The sequence below is a fragment of the Camelus dromedarius genome, chromosome 10 (genome assembly GCF_036321535.1).
Source record: "Camelus dromedarius isolate mCamDro1 chromosome 10, mCamDro1.pat, whole genome shotgun sequence".
Classification (NCBI taxonomy): Eukaryota; Metazoa; Chordata; class Mammalia; order Artiodactyla; family Camelidae; genus Camelus; species Camelus dromedarius.
Genome location: NC_087445.1, coordinates 67236458 through 67259186, shown reverse-complemented (window position 1 = coordinate 67259186; position 22729 = coordinate 67236458). Strand labels below are relative to the sequence as shown.

General features: G+C 45.5%; 1 protein-coding gene across 5 annotated transcripts in view; it reads left to right on the top strand.

Annotated features, from left to right (window-relative positions):
• The window catches only part of TTLL11 (tubulin tyrosine ligase like 11), a 236538-nt gene that overhangs the window by 113064 nt on the left and 100745 nt on the right, over window positions 1–22729 (top strand). The window lies entirely within an intron of this gene.

Below are 22729 nucleotides of genomic sequence, written 5' to 3'. Positions count from 1 at the left end.
GGATGGGAGATCTGGGTTCAGATCCTGACTCTGCCAGTCTTTTTGACATTCTTTAACTCAATTCCCAGCATGTACTTGACAGCACCCAGCTCACAGAGCTCAGCCCTGCTGGCTGGCTCAGGTGCTGGGCACAGAAACATCCTGTCTTCAAGGTATCTTTTGCAAATCATCGCACTGTCTTAATTTACTTTTTGGCTTTTGGTGTGCTTCCTGTCCTTCCCAAGCCCCATGCCTGACAGGAAGAAAGATGGAGGAACTAAGCTGGGGGGCAGACAGGGAGGGTCTGTCTGCAGCGCCTGCTTCACGGGGCTTCCCCAGCGGCCTCCTCTGCTCATGACCATCCGCAGCGTCATCACCGCCACACCTGGACGGCGCTCTGCATGTCGCTGAGCCGTTTCAAAGCCGGGGAGCTTAAAGGATACTCATCCAGCCACACAAATGAGGCTTGGCATGAGTCATTCCCATTTTACAGGTGAGGAAACCAAGACTAGAGAAACAACATGACATTCCACAGGCTTGGGGTTTTTGGACTCTGCACGTGAGAGGAGGTGGCCAATGATGGGAACGTTTGCCTGTTTGTGCAAATCTGCTGGCCGAGGCCTCAGATAGGTTGTATTTCTGCACACCATGACCTTCCTGAAGTGCCGTCAGGGACTGTGGCTGGAATCTGTCCTCAGAGGCCTGATTAGGGAGTGGGTCTGGACCCCCTCTGCAAGGAGGAAAGAGTGAAATAAAAATAAAAGAGCCCAGGGGATAGCATTACCATTAATAGCTTGAAAGGTTATTGTGTGGAGAGGGGATAAACTCTGCAGGCCCCGGTGGGCAGAACAAGGAAACATGGGTGAAATTTCGGAGAGTCAAGGAAAGAGAGGGAAAAACAAAACCAAACCGCCTTACCTTGACTGGAATGATAATGGTCGACTCAAAGGATTAGTGAGTTCCATGCAGCTGGAAGTATTTAAGCCAAGACGAAAGGACCACGTGTAGGGAAGGCCTCACCTGTGCAGTGGGATGACGGTGCAGGTTGGCTGTGAGGATCAAATAGGGGACCACAGCAGACCTCTGGGTGCACTCATTCCACAGGTCCCTCTGCCGTTCCTCTGGTGCATGACGTCTGTTGACTGGTTTAATTGTCACCTGTTTACATGCAGGCCCACCCCTAACATTTGTGGAGCCTGAGAAAGAATACATACGGGGGTCCCAGCCTCCTGCCAGCCCCTCCTCCTCTTCCCGCTCCTGAATCCATCCACCCCCTTCCCAGCAGACTCTCAGAGCTTCCTTTGTCTAGGGGGAGATGCCAGAAACACATTTGCCCTTAGGAGGGTGGACTCCAGTCATTTAGGAGAGGACTTCCTGGGTACCCAGAGCTGGTGTCCAGAGGATGTGGGGCACAGGTCCCCTGTAGGCATGTCCCCTTGGCTTCGAGGACCCTGTGCTCCACAGGAAGTGGGGCTGCCAGAGTTCTCAGGACCCTCTCAAGTTCAAAGCCAGGGCAGGGGCCCAGTTGCCAAGTCTAAGTGTGGTATTTTCTGCAAGATTCCTAAGCGGCGGTGCTTAGTTATCCTGGGCGTGTTTAGCCAGGAGCCGTGCTGGGTTCTCAGCGGCAGACCGAGGGTAAGGGGACAAGGTCAGGGAACAGGGAGAGTGGGCAGGGAGCTGGGGAGCTGGGGGAGGGCCAGCAGCCCAAATTATACTCTGGGTTCTTATTTCCATAGTAGGGAGGCATCTGTCAGCAGGGTGTTGCTGTAGGCGTCCCCAGGCAGTGGCAGGAGGAGTCCCCCGATTCTGGGCCATCGGCCAATTTGAGGAAGAATCTGGAGCACAGGTGTCTCCCTTGGGAGTGGGGCTGGGGCTGGGCATCAGGGAGAGGGTGGATGGCAATGACCAGACCTTAGCCATCTAGCCTGGAGTTTCAGAGGCAAACAGCCCTATTAGAGTAGCCGGCGGGCCAGCAGGACTGGCACATCTGGGTACTGGATTCCAGGTTTGAGTCAGCAAGACCACCCCAGACCCCTTTCTACTGGGGCTTTGGAGTCTGCTAACGTGTCCAGCAGGGAGTCCTGCTGAGGCCAGCATGGGCCGTGGGGCTGGACGGAGGCAGAGTCCTCGGATGCAGGACCTTAGAGCCAGCAGCTGCGTAGGAGCAGAGGGGTCTCTAAATCACCTGGGGGCTTTGTTAAGTCCCCGATTGCTGAGTCCCAGCCCAGAGTGTCTGATTTATTTGCTTTCCAGCAGGATCCTGGGTAGTATCAACGCTGCTGGTCCAGGCACAACACGACACTCTGAGAACCACTTGCCTGCCAGCCCCACACCTTGTGTCTGTCCCAAACCACTTGTGGACTCAGGGCAGTGGCCCCTCAACCCCTGCTGGGTTTTGGCCTCATGGGGGCTGACAGTCAGTAGGACTCATCCTTATGCAAAAGAGATGGACAATGCCCCTGGTGAAGGCAGGCGCTGGAGGTAATTCGCCACTAACTCAGAGACAAGACGTCCCCAGTTAACATTACTCATAGGTGTCATGTAGGTTGCCTGTGACCACAGGACTGAAAAAACAAAACAGGGGCCACTTTGCACATGTACATTTTTATTCATCTGTTTCCCTTCCCTGCCTTTCTGTGGGAGTTTCTTAAGATAAGTGAAATATGAAATGATTGTAAAATCTAACCTTTAAGGCACAATCAAACCCTTTTAAAAACAATTCTAATGAGGGAAAATGTTACATTATTTTTTCCGTCTCTTCATTCTATTCCAGCTGATTTGCAGGCAAAGTCTTAGATGATTTCTTAATTTTGACTCAGCCTCCCTTTAGAGCAGAGTGAGTGGTGGGGAAAATTTTCTTCTCTAGGCAACAGCAGCGTTTGTCTCATTTGTTTGGTTTTGCGCAGTAACGTGCATGACAGCTTGCGGGGCCGCTCATTGGAACTTAGGCCCTTCTAGGAATGCATCATTCTAGTGAACAGTAAATAGATCAGGTTGCAGATTTTAGCCATTTAATTATTGAAAATGGGAACGCTTACTCACCTCATGAATGTTTAAAAATGGAGCAACAGACAAACTGTACTTCACTCCCAAATTGCACTGTAGTTTGGAACCACTTCATATTTCAGCGTTATCTGATTGCCCCGATGTGAGCGCTATTTTCTTGTTTGTTTGTTTGTTTGGTTTGGTTTTGCGGGAGGAGGTTTGGCGGGGGAGTGTTATTAAGTTTATTTATTTATTATTATTTGCATTCTTTTTTATTGAAGTATTGTCAGCTTACAGTGTGTCAATTTCCAGTGTACAGCATAATGTTTCAATCATCTGTGTACATACATATATTTGTTTTCATGTTCTTTTTCATTATAGGTTACCACAAGATATTGAATATAGTTCCCTGTGCTAGACAGTAGAAACTCATTGTTACTATTATTATTTTTTTTATTTAACAGAGGCACTGGGGATCGAACACGTGACCTCGTGCATGCTAAGCATGCATTCCTCCACTGAGCTATACTCTCCCCACCTTGAGCTCTGTTTTCCTTCAGGGAGTTTGGTGGCAGGATTACTTTGTTCCAAACCGTGGAGAAGTCCAAGACGTTTATAGGGAACAGGTCATCTTAGCATCATTTAGTTTGTCCTTGGATCTGTAAACGTCCTTGCTGAAAATAGAACTTGAAGGAATGCTTTCCAGAAAGCGGACATAGCACTGTAAAGAGAAAGGGTTCCAGAATCCAGTGGGCCCGGGTTTGGAGCTTAACTCTTCCTCTTGCTCACTGTGAAATGTACGGCAGTTACTTCTCCAAGTCTCAATTTCTTCACCTGAAAAATGTGAATAATAGCAGTAACTACTGAAGAGGATGATTGTGATCATTAAATGAAGTAAAATACTTAACTTTGTAGTCTAATGACTGGACATGATAAGTATTCAATAAGTGGTGGTTATTTTTTAATTATCCTTATTGTTATTATATAAAGTGCCTGTCACTGTGCTGAGCACATAGGAGTTCAACACATGATTATTATTATTAGCATTATCATTATTATAATTCTTATAGGTGGGCGTATATTAAACATACAGTTTTCCACCATACAAATTATATGTGTTTTTTTTTAAGATATTTGAGGCAACGGGAATTTATATGAGTAAATGGGCAGCCTAATGAGGTTTAGCAAGATCCAAGTAAGTCAACGGTGCTCATATAAATAGTTTAATTTAGATAATCCCTGATGCAAAACATTTGTTCAATTTGTGCCTCAAAATGAAAATGGGTTTCATAGATTTTTTTCAGGAACTTTTCCTCTTTGCTGTGCATGGGTTTGGGGACCTTCAGTAAGAACAGTCTTCCCATGAAAGGGCAGCTCTGACCTTGGGAGATGACCTGGACTGGGAGTCAGCGTCCTGGGCCTCACTGTGACCTTGACCTCGGGCCAGTCCCCACACTGCTCTGAGCTGCAGTTAGTTTATCTCTAGACTTCCTGTGGTGCCAAAATGCGGCGATTCTCTAAGTGCGTGTGATTTATTCCCTTTAGAAAGAGAGATATAAAAAATAAAAAGGGAGATTTCATCCTTTAAAAATCCTCAGACTCTGCACATTTTGCCAGTTGCTTTTACACCACTAGGTATTAGGTGCCAGATATTTGAGGACGGCTTAATTGGAAGTTGTGTTTATCATCTGGAGTGTGTGCGCTCGCACTAAACGTGTTTCTGACAGTCTCTCACTATCCAGCTACTTGCTTCCAACCAGCATGATTTGCTTCTCCATTGCATTCAGAAGAGACACTTTAGTCGTGGTTGTGAACATTAATTAGTTTGAAGACGAGAAAACAGGATTGTGTTTCTAAAAATAGTTCTGATACTGAAGGCCATTTTTGGCGTTATTATAATCTGGGTGCTTCGTGAGGGTGACATTACCCGGCTCTGCATTTACCTCTGCCCAAGTTCATTGCTAGCATCTTTGAAACTGGGGAACCAGCACTCGTCATCAGGGTGTCGAATGGTGCTCATCTCTGTGCTGGGCTAGTGTAGCTGTGGCCCGGTGTTTCCCTCGGTTTAAATCTTAAATCTTTCAGCTGTTTGCAGGAAATCTTTCCTCTGGTCTCAGAAGCCTGTTGACGTGGTCTGTGATAAGGTATCAGTGTGAATGCATGGTGTCGGTGTGGCGGACAGACAGATATCACTGCGGGCAACACAGCATAAGAAGGGGAAGGATGCTGGTGTGGGAGACCCAGGTCTTGGCTCTGTTACTGACTTGCTTCTCTCCCACACGCTGTGGGCCAGGCACCATGTGGGGCCTCTGGGTGCGAAGGTATTCAGCGTGGCTCCTCCGCCCAGCTCTGTCATCTGGCCTTTCTTCCTCTCTTCACTGAGGGACTGAACTTGATTGCTGAGAACCCTTTCTGTTCTAACACTCTGTTAGCTCAATTATTAATAATAATAACAATAAGTCTCAGGCATTTTTGGTAGAATTCCAGCAGCAGGGAAATCTCTGGATGAATTCTAAATTCCAAAGGTGGCTCCCAAAAGCATGCTTAGTTTTTGAGCTTGATTATTCCCCACTTAAGGTTTATTATTGGCTTTTTTTTTTTTTTTTTTGGAGGGGGTCTCCATAAACTGGTTCTTGGCTCCTTCTTAGTAGTTGAGAAATGCTTTGGTTAATTTTCTATTCCAGGCTCTTAGTGGCATTCAAGTTGCTTTTTGTATTATCTCAGAATTGGTAGGGGCATAGGATTTTCTCTATTGATGAGGCAGTCATTTGAAGTTGCGCTTTCTCTTTTAGTTTGTCTCACATTTGAGTTATTTTTAGTAATATCACCGCATTCTCCCATTTTTTCCCCTCCATATACTATATGCCTTAATCTGAATTAAAAGAATTACATTCCTATAGCGAATAATGTTTTGGGCTGTTTATCACATATGCACTGACCTGTAAGCTATCTTTTCTTTAGGAAAGAGCTCTGCTTTTTTCTGAGCCTTGTCTATAAAATGGGGATCATTAGAGCTCTCAAAGGAGGCCCAATCAGCTGCCCTCTTTTCTACCTAAGTTCTGAAATAATTGAGAATAAGACAGAGGAATAAAGAGGGTAAGAGTCAAAATAGCACGTTGATTGTGGAAAAAGTAATGCTGAGAATGTTTCCTATGTCCACGGGCAAATGAGCCCCCTGATGTTGAATCCAGAGTGAGACTTGAGCACACAGCAGCCCCCCACCACAACCTGGCAAGCAGGACTGGGGAACCAGCACCAGCCTCTGGGGAGCACTGAACCTGTGCTCCGAAGAGGAAGGGAGGAAGGGCTGAGCTTTTATCCATCTCTCCCTCCAAATTCACCAATCCAAAAAGGCATTTAATTTCCTCAGGGATAGAGCAAGGCTGGGGCAGAGAGAGGCCAAAAATATTACCCTAAGTCAATCCTGTCACGTGGAAGGAAACACCAAGGGTCGGGGAACAGTGTCTCCCTGGCCTTCCCCACATCTCACCCCCCAAGCCAAAAAAGAACCACAATCACACTTCCCTGACAGGAAGCAGAGTAGCAGGGGTTAAAAGAACCAGCTTCGAAGTCTGACAGACCCAGGTTTCAAAGCTAGTCTCCATTTACAGGCTGTGTGATCCTAGAGGGATTCCCCCACTTTGCTAAACCTCACCTGTACAATAGAAGTGACAAGAAATAGGTCTTTGTGAAAGTCACGCGAGATAATCCTCTAGAATGCCAGGCACGTGATACGCGCTCAATAAAGAATAGAAAAAGTCAAAAGAGAGGATGTCTATAAATGTCCTTTGTAAATTCTACAATTATATATAAAGATAAAGAAGTGGCCTCACCGACGGTGGTGGTATCATCGTAACACTGCATTCCACCTGCCCTGCCATACTGCTGGTGCTCGGCATTCAGGCTTGCTGAGCTAGGCTGGGGTATTGGCTGGCTTGCCGTGCATCTCTTTTCGATCAGCTCTTGCAAAGCAGATCCACAAGGCAGAAAGGAGGAAGAAATTAAATTAATGAGAAGCTTCCGTGCATCAGAATGACCATTCCTTCAATTTCAGCTATTTTTGTCGATCCTCCAGGAAACTGCCATGTAATTCTGTAGCAGCCATTAGAAAGTATTCACTCCATTTAATTCATGCTGGAAAATCATTAGTAGGGGTTTGACCCAAGCCCGGAGCATTCTCAAGCCAATATTCTGCCATCAGGCTTCGAGGGACAGCTCCGTTTGCCTTGCGTCCTTGAAGTGCCCTCGGGGGATAAAACCAGGGAGGCGGTGGCAGGGGATGGAATCTGGTGTTTCCCTCTGCCTCCTCTTTGTCCTCCTCCATCATCAACATCAGCATCACATTTATGGAGTGGCCAGCAACTTTCTTGTTTAATATTGACCCTCACCCTATGAGGTTTTTATCATCTGCATTTCACCGTGATGACATTTGCCCAATGACTTGGCAGAGTCGGGATTTAGAGCAGGTTTGGCTCATTCCAGAGCCCTTGGGCTCTTTGTCGGGAGCCTGGGTGACAACCTAAAACCTGGAAGGGGGCTTTTGAGAGACCCTTGAGGGTTCCATGTCATCGACCCTGGGCTGGAACCAGCAGGTAGTTGCCCACTTTTTGCGCAACTGTCATTGCTAATATCTAGCGCAGCCACATTTTCAGTTTTATTTAGTTTCTTAAGTAACATTCATCTTTCTCCCTGGACCAGGGATCACTTGAACATTGCTGGGAAGAGTGGGCCCCCTGGAAGACCCGTGTCACATGCTCTGTCCCCAGGGAAGACCCTTTACTCTGCTCTGGTGGAGAGCAGACACCCTCTTGGCATGAGGTGTGAGGATGAATCACTGAGTTTCGTTCAATTCTGAAAAAATTTATGAGCTGCTACCCTTTGCCAGGTCCAGGGGTGGGATTGAATCCGTAGCATCCACCTTGCATGGCTGAGCTAGTAAGTAAGACGGGCCCACAGCAGTGCCTGGAGCCTGGGGCCCTCGGGGAGAGCAGCGGTGGTGTGGTTATCAGTACCGCCCAGCTCCCGGTGGGCCAGGAATGACCCTTACACAGACGGTTCCGGCACCAGCACAAGGCGCAGACTGAGAAGAGGCTGACTGGATGGGAAGGGACGAGATCAGACTGAGGAGGAATCTTTAGCTTTGTCACAACAGGAAGAACTCACTCCAACGAATGCAATCTGGGGCACAGAAGGCTTGGGGAAGACTGGTAACTGTCCTCACTCGTAGGAAGGTCCTTTTGGGGGGAGCTCTGCAGGGAAGAGCTAAGACTAACAGATGGAATGTACTGGAAGGCAGGCTTTGGATAAATCTTAGCAAAAGCCTTCTAATAATCAGGATTTTCCAAAGTGGAACAGGGCTGCTGGGGTCCCTGCTGTCTGTCACTGGAGAGCCCACGCAGAGCCAGGTAAGACAGGACGTAAAAGAGAGAGTCCAGGGTTGGGCGGCAGAGACCCAGATTGGAACCAAACTTGTACACTTGCTGTGTGGCCCCAGGCAGGTCCCTTGACTCATCTGAATCTCCTTTTCATGCAGTGATCCAATAACAAGTGTGAAAACACAGTATGAACCATTGAACCATCATGAAAAGTGTTCATTATGCTCATTGTCACTTCACTGCAGTAACTGGTGAGCGTCTCTGTCATACCCTAATGGTAATGTTTGTTGATTGGTTTAGTGAGTCAATGCGTTGCCCCCCAAAACTGGCCCTGAAATACGAATTTGCATCTTATCCTTCGAGCCTACTACATGGTAGGCTCCAGGTTAAAATGTATTGGGTGAATGAATGAAGAGATTAAATGTGTTAATTACTGCTACCCAATGTAGCAGTCATTGGATGAAGCACTCTACGTAAATCTCATTTAATCCTAAACGCAGTCTGGTGAGATGGCCCCAGAAGGCAAAGCATCCGACTCAGGATCGTAATAGGGGTGGTGGCATTGGATGGGAGGCTGGGCCAGCTGGCCTGTGGGTCAATCTCACCTGTGAAAGTCCACATTTCTGGGGCAGCTATGCTCTTGGTGAGAAACGTTTAGTCCTGTGACTCGGGGAGACAAGTTCCCATTTGGACCCCAGGGAATCAGCCCTCAGTTTGAATTATTAGGTCCCATTCCTGCCGCTGTACCATGTTGTGTCTGCGATAACTTTGTGCAGGCAGCAAGGGACTCAGAAAGCAGTGCCCCACCCGCTCCTGGGTGGTCCCGCAGTGTCATCCACTCAGGAATAGTCAAACTCACTCCACAGGATGCCACAGCCCCGCTGCTTGCAGTTAGAGTTCAGGATGTGGATTCTGCAATCCTGAGTGTCTCTGTGAGGAACGACGGTTCTGCCTCTTCCTAGCTCTATGACTTTGGGCAAGTTGCACTTCAAGCCTCAGTTTCTGTATCTGTAAACTGGGATGATACCTACCTCTTACAGTTATTGTGTGGATCACTGTTAAATGCTTGTTTAGTCCAGTGCCGGGCAATGGAAGGGCTCACCGACTGTTAGCATTCTCAGACATGCTAGACATCACTCAATGAGCAGTTGCTACCATACATAGTTACTATAACTTGGCAGATTACAGAAACAAACATAAAACCATTTTCTCCAGTATAATATTGAGGTGCACTGTTTGGGGGCAAATATTAAATAAATGAGGACCAGAGTTTAAGTCAGTGACAGTTCCCTTCCTGCGAGGAGTATTCCATTTCTCAGTACAGGCAGACCTCGGAGATGTTGCAGGTTTAGTTCCGGACCACCGAAATAAAGTGAAAATTGCAATCAGGAGAGTCAGACAAATTTTTTGGTTTCCCAGTGTATATAAAAGGTACTTTTACGTTGTACTGGCATCTGTTAAGTGTGCAGTAGCATTATGTCTTTAAAACTAGTGCATTTACCTCAATTAAAAAAAATACTTCATTGCTGAAAAAGGCTAACCATCCCCTGAGCCTTCAGGGAGCTGCAGAAGTCACCTCAAGTACCACTCATCACAGATCACCATAACAAGTACAGTAATCGTGAAAAAGCTTGAACTATTGTGAGAATTACCAAAATGTGACACACAGACATGAGGAGAGCAAATGCTGTTGGAAAAATGGTACCAATAGACTTGCTCAATGCAGGGTTGCCCCAAACCTTCAATTTGGGAAAAACACAGTATCTGCGAAAGGCAATAAAGCGAGGTGTGCCTGTGCAGTTAGCTGCCCCGGAATCATAGCTCTGGTTTCCAGTTCTGCCCTTGCCACATTCAGGATGAACTAACTTAAGGGAGGGACTGTGGCTACCTCAGCCTCGATTTTCTTGTCTGTAAAATGGGGGTAATCGTAGCTGCCTTGTTGGACAGTTGAGAGGATTCAGTGAGATAATGTACCTAAGGATTAAATAAGATAATTAAACGGGATAGGGCTTGACATGTGATAGTCATTCAATAAACGTCCATCCTAGGACTGTGTATGAGAAGGACTAGCTCACTGCCTGGCTGTGAAAGCAGGCACCCAGTAAACAGTAGCTTCGTTTACTCCTTTTCAATTTGCAATCTCCTTCATCCTCTGTGAGCACGGTACCAGCATAACGAGGCTTCCTAGCTATCGAGCTGTGCTGATAGAGGGACCCACTGCGAGGGGAAAAGGCGGCGGATCTTTGTTCAGTGGGGACCGCACGCAGCTGAGCTCAGCAGTGGTGGCAGGAGACCACGGGGGGCAGGTAACTTCTGTTAGTCCCTCCTGTGATTCCTTAAGAGGGGGCTCCAATCCAGTGTTTCAATATTGGAAGTTTGCACACTGAGCAGCTAAGGCAGAGACAGGGCTGCCGGATGGATGGCTCGTTTCAGAAAACGTTTTCTGTTGTGTCTCTGCTGGCGGAGACAGGGAGCACTCCAGACACCTCGTTCCACAGCTTGTATTTTCTTTTTTACTGCTGCTGAGTGACTCTAAGTCCAGTGCACCCAGCAAATGGCAGCATTTACAATGCGTTGGTACCCATGTGGCATCTGAATAAGAATTACAGATGTTTGTTTTCCATATACTTGAGGTTTATGACTTCAAACTCAAAAAACGTTTTCAATTTTAACTGTTTGCAGTTGAAATCTTTCCAAAGTGCCTGCTTCCTAAAATCAAAGGAACATAATTTGACTTTTTTTCCCTTCTTTGCTTGGTGCCCTAGAGTTAAGGAGGGGCTGGTAATCTGGCTCTCAAAACCCAGAACAGAACAAAACAGACAAACAAAACCCCAGTTGTCAGTGTTTGCCTATTTCCGTGGTGTAAACATTCCTACGACAATTCATTTCAAGCTCTTGGTGGTTTGTGACAACCAGCTTGGAAGATTCCTGAGATCTGAGCTCCCCACGCAGAGGACAGTATTGTAGGTAGAGGGGACACGGGGCCATCAGACCTGGGAGGGTCTGGCTCTCGTCCTCATTTATCCCACTTGAGAGCTGGGCTACCGCAGACAGGCTACTTGACCCGAGTGTCTTCATACAAACCGAGGTAAAAATGACCGCACCGGGGTGATGGTGAGGGCACGGTGGCATAGGTCAGGGGTCCCAAACGCCAGTGCTTTGGGGGTCCAAGCCAGTGACACAGTGATCACAGCAGGCTGGTGGGCACTCGGGCAAACAGCTAAAACGGTGGCTCCCCAGACTTCCCTGTGCCTGGACCCCCCCCCCCCCCACTCAGACTGATTAAACCTGAATTTCTGGGGGAGCCGGTAAGCAGAATGTTTTTGTAATTTCTAGAAATTCCATAGGGAGGTCAGTCCCTAGGACAGGACTTGCTCCTCACGGTGTTAGTTGTGGACTGCTTTCTTTAAAGGACTCAGACATCGACTTTTTGAATAATTTTTCTCTCCTCTATTATCCTAAATGGAAACATTAAATTTAGGGGGAGTTTGGGAGAATTGTTAGTAGGGACGGAGGGGGCAGGGTGTGTAAGAAGCAGAGGGGATAAGGTAGAATGGTTGGCAGTGGTCAGAGTATAAAGGGCCTTGAATGCCAGGCCAAGGAGCTTTTGACTTGCCCTGTGGGCAAAGGGGAGGACCCCACAGACACATCAGGGCAGGGAGAGCAGGGGCTGTGATGAGAACCATTCATGGTTGGTGCGTGGAACAGATCAGCTCGAATCACTCATCCTTCGGAGCAGCTCCCTCCCACTACTCCCCCCCCTCCCCAATCTGGTGTTCCTGCCCTTCCTTCATTTGCATAATTTACCTTTAATTATTGCTTCCATTATTTTCACAGCCCAAACTGGCAGGAATAGTCTGGTGCAGGGTGGAATTAAACTGATGGGACCTCAGAAGCCCTTCTCTGTTCCAATTATTAACCCAAGTATTTTTCAGAGAAGATTTTATTAAAAGACATCACCTGGGGTTTGTTTTCCAGGTGCATTTTCCAGAGAGAGCCTGGTCCACAACTGTCCCTGACACCCGCCTCCCCTCTGTGTGTGCACTTTAAAAAGCAGGTGCCATTCAGAGCCTAGAGAGCAACAGTTTCTGATGAGTTGCCTGTTAAACCACGGGCCTCCAGATCATGCTGCTAAAATTACTAATTTTTCAATAAGGAAACCCTGATGGTAATTTTTTTTTCCCACCCTGAACACAAGCACATCCGGTTCTTTGCTGCTGCCACATTTCTCTGAGATTGTTGTCAGATTGTTGTCATTGTCACTGTTATGTGTTACTATGACTATTTCTGGCGCCAGAGGCAGGGCTGGGTGCTCTGCAGATGTCCTGGTCTGGTGGAATTCACACGGGATCTTTGCAGACACTGTTTTCCCAGAAGAGGAAATCTGGTCTCCGAGAACTGAGTCACTACCCAAGGTCACACAGCCAGGATGGGTCAAGTTCAGCCCTAGGCTGGGCCCTTGGCCACGTTCTCTGCTGCTGCCTCTTCCCTGGGATGTGCTCATTAATATCCTCTTGCCTGTGTTTTACTGACCACGTTTGATGACATAGGAATTTGTATTTGAGCCAAATAGCACCTGGAAAACAATGTAAATCATTTTAAAAATAGAGCTTAAAAATACAGTACAGATGCAGATTCAGTACCACTGATACTTTCCCTGGACTACTGTCATTCCGTCTGGTTTCACTTAAAGGAACAAGTGCAGTATTTCCCTATTACAGCAATGACATTCCGAATTCTCAAACTACCCCACAGGCAGGAGTTCAGTTCTCCAGTGATTATTTACGGTGTAACCAGCCTTTGTAGGCTGTATTTATCATTTTTGATAATTTGGTCCTAGTTTGTTCCCCCTTCCAGGACAACGATGTGGAGTCACTTTGATTCCAGATTTCTAAACATCACACTAACTTGGTGTTTGTTTGTTTTTAACTCTCTCATTGTTATCTGTGTATATTTTTATTATATGAAGATGGATTTTTATTCTTTGATCAGACATGAAAAAAAGAGATGGGCGGGCTTATAGAATCGTTCATTTCATTTACTCTCCAAAAATGTTTCTGAGCAGTTCCTGGGTGCGGGAAGGTAGGACGCGATTCTAGGGAAGAGGGTGGAGCTGAGAAGCAGCCCCTCCCCCTCGCCCCGCCCCCGTGAGCTCTGCTCTTGTGGTACTTGCGTCCTAGAGGAGGGGCAGACATTCATTAAGCACACAAAGAAAAAGTGGAGAAAAAGTGCTTTGGTGCCAGTGAGCTTGGTGATGGGACATCGATGGGGGCAGGACACGTGGTCCTTTCTCCCAGGTGCTCTCTTTGCAGTGGGGAGACAGATGCTTCAACACATAGATGCAGACTCTGGCTTCTGGGCATTTGTAGGTTTCACATTGACTATTCTGACTTTTGTGCGACATGGAAATCTGTGAAATGCGGCAGTTTGTCCTTTGCTGAGGCGTCAGTCAGCTTTCATTGTGAAGGAGGTGTTTGCCTCCTTGGAAAATAATTTGAGCCTCAACAAGTGGGTGCGGTGAGGGTTTCGGGGGAGTGGGGGGACGTTCCTGTGCCCATGGAATCAGCCCAGAGAGGTCTCATTTCATGTATGAATTCGTCTCTGTTACCGTCTGTATACCTAAGAAGGAGAGCCGGGTGGCTCCAGCCCCGTCTTTGAAAAGGAAGAGAAAGCCCCACAAATAATACAATGGAGTTGGCCCCTGATGGTCATGAGGACCACTTCCAGAGATGTTTGTGCGTCCTTAAACTGACTGCTGCTTACAATGAGACAGAAAGGGACCGATTGTTCATTGTCAGCTGGACTCATTCACTAGTTAAGTGACTTGCTAATTCACACTTGCCTGGTAGAAGGGGTGACTCAGGGTCACGCAGGGTGCTTTCCACATGTCATCTCATTTCACCCTGCTGACAGTCACGTGACCAGGATTTTCATCTCTGCTCACGCGACCTCATATGCCGGATGCTCAGCTCCGTCAAAGCCAAGCGCCAACCGTGATTCATCCTAAATTCTCTTTACATTTTTATTATATGAGGGTAGATTTTTATATTCTTTGATCAGACATGAAAAAAGAGGTGGGCAGGATTATAGAATCAATCCACAGAGGTCTTATTTCATTTATGAATTCAACAAACCTTTAACTTAGTTCTGTAGCACCGATGGGAAAGGCTCTGGGAACACGGGATGGTTCAGAGGCTGGAGGTACCTGGATGCACCTTCTCGGATGAGAGGGCACTAGCCTGGGTCCTGCAGAAGGGGAGAAGCTCTTCAGGAAGAGAAACAGAAAGTAGTGGGCAGAGGGAGCTATGTGTGCAAAGGCCTGAAAGTGTGAGAGCAGACACTGCATTCGGGCAAAGCACAGATCAGGAACCAGGGGTGAAGGGGGGGAGTGAGAAAATGGCAGGAGGTGACTGGGGGAGACTGGGAGGACGGGGCTGCTGACCTGTATCACACACATACCCCTTGGGGGACAGCTCCCAGGATGGACTGGAACAGTGAGGTCTAGCTAGAAGACAGGGGACCAGTTGACAGTTGAGAAATGAGTGCCTTAACCCAAGGCATTTGGCAGTGGAGCTGGAGAGAAGGGAATCAGCCAGAGAGACCCTTCCTGGCTTGACTCAGCAGGTCAGGGGCCCTGTGATGTGATGTGTGAAGCTGGAGGACCCACACTGGGGTTGAGGGTAAAACAATTAATTTAGGTCAGGAACGCCGCTGGGAGAATAGATCTCAGGGGAAGAAAAGAAGTCCAGGTTAGGACAGGTTGACTTTAAGTTACCTGAGGGAATTGCCGGTGGAATGAGTCTAGGGGCTGTCAAAGTCATGAGAGGAGAGACATTTTAACACGGGCTGGGAAGCCAGACCACAGCGGTGTAAACTCTGCTCGGTCAGCCAAGTGGCCGGGACTTAGCCTCACCGAGCCTCAGTTTCCTCTGGGTTTAACTTGGGGGCCCCTAGTATGTTTGCAACCTTGTGAAATGGGTTTTGTGTGTCTGTATATTCAAATTCCATAAATGACGTGCTGTAATTTTAAAAAATAGCTACACACTACAGATTTGGACAGGGTGCCTTGATAAACGTCGCCTGTCATCCTCTTTGTCATTGTCGCTCTGATGTCATGGCACATCGGGAGCCGTTGCGGAAGATGAGGTCCTCCAGGCAGGGCCTGGAGACCTCGAGAAGAGAGCAGAGGAAGAGAGCAGCGTCCACCTCCATTTCCTGTAAAAGCCAGTGCAAACGGCACATTCTAAAATCCGGGGCTCACTTTTCCGATGGCTGTGGCTTGACTTGAAAGTTTCTCAAAATGAATTGCAATTTTAGAAAGTAAGGCGTGAGCCTCCGTTGTATGCAGGTCCCCCTTTCATGAGAGCTCTTCTGAGCACACGAGTAAGATAATGACAGGCTTGGCAGAGTTCAGATGTTTTCCTGGGGAAAAATGAGTGGGAACAGCAGAATCTTAAATGCCTTAATTTTCAGCATTGCAAGATTAATCGGTTCCCAAATATAGCTCGCTCCTGCAGTAACTGGGGTTCTGGGGAGATTCCAGCTTTCCTGCCACCTTTATCCAACATTCCTGGGTTTGATGATGAATCACCTTTTAAGAAGTCAGTAATCTAATTAAAATTATATTTCCAGTTTACATGAAATAGGAAAAGAATGGACTGCTCCATACCTTGCGGTGACACAGGGTGTCCAGAGAGGAGTAAGGTCTGGCCCCTGCCCTCAGGCAGCTCAGGGTCTGCAACTGGAGGGAGACTGGAAACAGTGAAATCAACTCAAGGTGATAAATAGTTGATAGTTCAAGTGCTGTCAGATCTCAGTGGGGAAAGGGACTCCCTCTGCCAAGCAAGTCAGGAAGCATCTCCAGAGAAGGGGACATCTGAGGCATCCTTGAAGGATGCCAGGAGGAAAAGGGGAGGATGCCAATCTAGCAGGAGGCCAGCTAGGAGAACGTTGCAATGGTCCAGGAAGAGGGGAAGAGATCTGAATCGGGCGTTGACCCTGGGGACAGTTTGGAGAAGCATTTACTTCTCCTGGCGTGGCTGCTGGGGTGTGGGCGAGTGGAGGGGGATGAATCAGGAAAGAGAGAGGAGGTCACAGATCACAGAGGGTTAGAACGCCAAGGGAGGGAGGGATGGGGAATAGAGAATGAGGATGAGGGACGAGGCTGCAGATTTCCCATGAGTGTACAATTTTCATGTAATTTAGAAATAAGGCTTAAACCATCAATCAAACGCATATTCAGGAAATCTAACATAGCTATTACAAGCTCTTCGCTGGTAAGCTGTGCTCTGAGAGACCGGATTAAATACTTGACCTGTGTTGTCGCTGAAAAACCTGAGAATGAGCCGGATTGTCAGGTCCCAGTAAGGAAAGAAGGCGAGCCACACTGCTTGGAACGGTGGAGGAGGGAAGGCATGTGTCCCTTCTGGACAAGTTACCTTTTCGGCTGGTACAAGAGATGCACTCACCTCTCGTCCCACCAGCTCACTTCCCTGCCTTCTTCTGCCTGCTGCTCCTTCACCTTCCCCGTGCTGAGCAAAAGTAGAGCCCAGACTGATGAAACAGTTTTCAGAGCTGTCACTGCATCTGCCTGGGAGTTGCCCGACCTTCAGCGCACAGGCTGGGCTGGCGTGGGAACGCCTGGGATTTCCTTTTTGCTGGACCCAGGGCTGAAAATTTCTTTTGTTTTTTCCTATTACAAAATTTTAAAAAATTAATTTGATCATGAAACATTTTAAGAATTCAGAAAACTATATTACAGGTATTTATGCACGATTCTGCAGTTGTGAACAATGCTGTCTCATCTACTTCGGATCCCTTTTTCTCTTTTTTTAAAAACAGAAATCATTTACAGGTAGGGCATCCTCTCTCCTCCAGCTCTGCCCCTCCCTTGCCCCCAAGAACTACTGTGATCTTTGACTTTCACTGCGTGTGTGTGTATTTGTAAATAGTACGTGTGATTATTTTAAATATCAATTTTTATATACATGATACACCACTGTACATGTGTGCTTTGGCAACCAGCCTTTTTGTTTAATGTAATGTTTCTGATATTTATTCCATATGATGAATTTGGGTCTGTGCTGGATGCACGTTATTTATTTTAACTGCTGTGTAGTATTTCATGTAATAAACCAGTTTATCTGGCCCCTTGTTCGTTTACTTGTAAACTAAGGAAAAGCCAGCTTGCTTCTCACGTCTGCCGTGACAGGCAGTGCTGCAGTGAGAACCACCGCGTACAGGCAAGAGTGTCCCTGGGGTTGGCACCTGGAAGCAGGAAAGGGTGCCTTCTGTGTTACTGGTTATTCTCTAACATCAGACTTTATCTGTTTGGTTTGCTGCTATATCCCGGGCACCTACAGCAGTGCCTGGCAAAGACTCAATGAACATTTGTTGAAAGACTGAATATTGACTAATTATTCCCGAAAGTGACAGCACTAACTTATACGCTCAGTCAGTTTCTATGAGTATTTCCACGTCCAGCATCTTTGTCGACACTTGGTCATTAAACTTTATTAACGTTTGCCGATCTGATACAGATTAAACGGTGCCCTGCTGTTTTAACTTGCACCCCTGTGATTATTCATGAGATTGATGGTCTTGTCACAGACTTTTGGCCATTTGGATTGCTTCCTCTACGAATTACCTTTTCACATGCTTTGCCGTTTCTGTTTTCTTACTGATTTGTACCAATGCTTTATTTATCTTGGATAAAAAGCCCTTTGATGGTTATATGGGTTATATCTATGGTCATTCAAGCTGCAATTTGTCTTTTAGCTTATTTTAGTTTGCCTTTTAATAAACAGAAGCTTTCCATTTTATATAGTAGGATTTATTAGTCGCTGTTTGTTTGCTAAGACTGATAGTTTTACCTCTTCCTTTCTAATCCTAATACTTTTTTTATTTCTCTTTAAATGTCTTTTTGCTTTAAGGATCATGGAGAGCTTGTCTTGCTTCTGATTTTAAAGGGAATGCCTCTAACATTTCACCACTTAGTATGATGTCAGCTGTGGGGTTTGGTCAACATCTTTTATCAGGTTATTTTATACCATCTGCAACCCTGGGATAATCTCTGCTAATGATATATTATTTTTCATCTATACTGGATTTGTTTCCAGGTATTCCCTTTCGTTCTTTTCTTAAATTTATTTATTTTTTTCTTTCCTAATCATTCTTCTTCCCTTAGGGTTTTGTGTCCTTTGTTTGACATTTTAATTATTTTAAACATACTCGTTTCAGGATTTTATGGTTTGCCTTGTCTTTCTTCAGGGAGGGACATCTCTTCATGTCTTTCACACTGAGTCTATCTTTTGCTTCCACTGGCTTACATTTATTAAGCAACTACTGTATGCTGATAGAGTAGGGTGGGGGAAGGGGAAGTCCCTGGGCTTCAAGAATTTGTCATGCAATTTGTGCTCATTCTTTGCAAATCCCTTGCACAGAAGTGATTTTAAGGAGTGCAGAAGAGCCCGGATGAATCTGGATTAAAAATCTGACCCCATCAATTATTAACTGTGTCACCATTCTCAAGTTAACAAGTTACTTAATTTTTTTTAAAGCACCCTGTTAACCTTTTCTATTAAAGTGGGAAGACAATAGTGTCTCCTTCATGGAGCACATCGGAGAGCATGTGATGTAAAATGCTGAACACGGTGTCGGGCACATAGTGAGAACCAATCAGAAATAGCTGCTCTTGTTATCCATGTCCATTTTCCCATTTGATCCTCACAATTGCTTTATGAGCTGGATTATTATTACTATTTATGAGCATATGGAAACATTTAGTAGAATATCATTAAAATGTTGGGGTTTTTTATTAGTGTATGTAAAAGAGCTTTGATAAATGTAAAACATCATGCAGATGGAAGGGAATGTCATTCTCTGCGATAGTTTAAACCCAGATTCTTACTGGCATTTAAAGGTGTTGTTACAGGAATTGAAAATCAGACAGAAGACCCAGAGAAACAGCCTAGTGGGTCTGAAGAGGAGGGAGTAGAGAAAGGATTGCAACTATCATTAAATAATATTTAGGTGTTACTGGTATGTATTTAAACGTCTATGGGATGATGTAGTAAATGTTTCAAACTATTTGCATACAGCACCAATTTATTTAAAAATGTACTCTATATGTGCATAGAATGTATCAGAAGGAAACACACTGAAGTGATAACCCTGTAAGATTATACATCATTTTAATTTTTTCTTTAAGCTCTTCTGTCTATTCCAAGTTTATACAATGAGCCTGCTCTGGGAGGGAAAGGAGGGAGCCATGGCCTGTCCGTTAGTCCTAGGTGAGGGCAGCTTGGCTCAAGTCCCAGAGGACTCGGAGCCTGTGGGACCCCCTACTTACAAGCACGTGCTGGAATTGGAGGCCTTAGAAACGCAGCGTTTGGGCCCTCAGAGGGCAGAAGAGAAGTGGGATCTTGTCTCTTGTCTTTCCAAAGCCAACTTGATACTAATGGTCTGGATTAGATATCCTCTTGTCAGCTTTTAATGGTTGGGCAGCTTTGATTTTTGCAGCTTACCCAGCAGTACCTGCCCAGGTAGGTCTAGGTAATGGAGGTCTTACTCTAAGTCCCATTTGAGGTTTTCTCTTCCTGTTCCAACACAGTGTCTTCCCTTCCTGTTCCAACACAGTGTCTTCCTCTCTCCAGCCTCTTATCTTCGGTTCTCTAAGTCAGTTGGTCAAAGCACCTTTGTGTAGGGATCTCTTTCTAATGGTAATTAGTCTCAGCGGGTCCCTGGTGAAGTGACTACCTGAGGCTGCTTTTCTCAGAACAGCCAGTAGGGGTCAGTGTTCCTAGAAACCTTTTGAGACTCGGACCTTTTGTCCAGGCCTGGGGAGCTGGTTCTCACCCAGCTCTCACTAGGAGCCAGGCACCGTGCTTGGTGCATTTCGGGCTTGATTTCTCTGAGCTCTTTTCTCAGTTCATCCAGGGACCTACGCCAGAAACCGTGGAGTTTCCCATGAACTCTCAGCGAATCCTCTTGAGTTCACCATCCAGAGAGCTCTTGATTCTGTCATTCTCTCCATCTCTACTGGCACCACTTGTCCTGGTCACCATCATCTCTAGTTTGCATAACTCTTAGAGTCTCATAACTTATTTTCTCCTCGCCTAGTCTTTTCTCCATCCTTTTTATTCTCCTCACAGCAGCCCCAAGTGATCCTTTCAAAACTCGAATCTAACTTGGGGAGGTTCCCCGCTTAAAACACTTCCCTGGCTTTTCATTTCCTCATAGGCTTCAGATAAAACCATTTTAAATGCCTGACAAGGCTTTGCGGGAGGTAGTCTAGACTAGTGAGGTCCTTGGAACCCCAGAGTTTGCCAAGATCTTTTCAGGATATCTGCAGGGTCAGAACTACTATCATCGTCATAACACTAAGATGTCCTTTGCTTTTCATCATGTGGACATTTGCAGCGATGGTGTAAAAGCAGTGGTGAGTAAAGCTGCTGGCTCATTGGCACTACTGAAGACAGTGGCACCAAACTGTATTAGTAGTCATTGTGTTCCTCACTGCCTGGGGCTTGCTCACGGTTTAAAACAAATAAACCAAAAAAAAAAAAAAAAAAAAAGTTCACTTAAGAAAGTCCTTGATGAAACAGTACAGATTATTAATTTAATTCCATCTTAGCCCTTGAATATGCTTCTTTTTCATATTCTGTGTGGCAAAATGGCAAGTCCGTTGAAAGCACTTCTGCTGTGTGTGATTGTCTGGGTTGCAAGCTGAGCTAGCCCCTTTTGTCATGGAATGATTGGAAAGTTCTTTTCCATGGAAGGAACGATAGGCAGACAGACTATAGTTATTCAGATTTGGGCGTTTGGCAGACGTTTTCTTGAAACTAAAAGAAGTGAGTTTCTCATTTCAAGGAAAACAACCAATAGCCTTTGCTGCCAATGATAAAATTAGAAAGTTTACACAAAAATAGAATTTTAGGAAACCGGTATCTGCCACCATGAGCTTAACAGCTTTGCAATATTTAAAGATTTTTTTTCTGATGAGATCAATGGTCCTATTAATGAATGCAGTTTTCTGGTTTCATATAATGAATTGAACAACGTTTGGAAAATCTGTTTAAACGAGCATTTCCCAAATGTCCAGTGCATGATGTTGTAAAATTCTGCATAAGGAAAAGGTCCACTCAAAGTGCAGGATCGATCTATCGATGAGAAATTAATTGATATGATTTCAGCTTCCACATTGCGACTGACCTTTAAGAAAGCACCACTTGACAAGATTTTGGCATCTGCCAGATTCCCTTCATAAACATCAACCGTACACATATCACAGCAGATGATGGAGACACAGATATGAGAACCCAATTATCTTTTATTAAGCCAGACATTGAAGAGATTTGCAAAAAAAAAAGTAACACAGTGCTTCTCTTTTCACTATGTTTTTGGTGATTTTTTGGAAAAAATATTTTTCACAAAAATTCATTACATGTTAATATAAAGTAACATGTAATGAATTTATTGTTATTTTTAAATGATTATTTGTTAAAGTTGTCCCTTTTCATTTCTATTATGATAAATCAATAGAGTGTAAGTATAAAGGACTTCTGAGACGCCAGAATTTGAAAACCACTGTTCTAGACCCTAGATCTAGAGATTCAGATCACTAGCCTCTTCTTCCATCATTCCTAATGTTCCCTGAGCTCCCTCCAATCTGTATTCTTTCCATTATTCCCTCAGTTCCTCCAGCCCAACTCCCTTGTGCCTCAGGGCCTTTGCACATTCAGTTCCTTCTGCCCAAAATGTATTTCTTCCCCATTCTCCAAGATTCTCTTATTAACCTCTACTCACTCTTAACCATCACAGCTCAGGAAGGCCTTTTCTTTCCCTGTATCCATTCCGATCCCCTCCTGTCCATAGGCTCCATCTTAATATATTTCATACGTGTTCCCTTTCTTTACCTTCAGATTTAAATTCTTGTTATGTCCCTCCTTTATAATTTCCCCTTTGTGCCTGTTTTACCAGTACCACCTCCTCTGCTGTCTGTTGTATCCTATTAATCACCACCTGTCTGATACAAGAGAAAGGAAAAAACTAACTGACATTTTCAGTGCTAAGGGGGCCAATTGATCAATCTTTTCCTTGAGATTTCATACATTTTTAAGAGGGTTCTCACATCCCTCTTTACATGCTCCAGTGTAATTTACTCTGTGGGTTTTTTTCAGCTCAGAAAGAAAAGCATCTGCATTTTGTCATTAATGAGACCGATTTTCCTGTCTCTTATAGTTGCAAATCCCTGAAGTGTGTGCTTGTTTTTTTTTGTATCTGCCAAGCTTCCCATTTTAATGGTACATCATCTTTTCTCTGAGCTCCAACCCCTTGAAGTGTAAACTCAGACCTCATCGATCCTCAGGATCAGTGGGAATTAGCCTTAT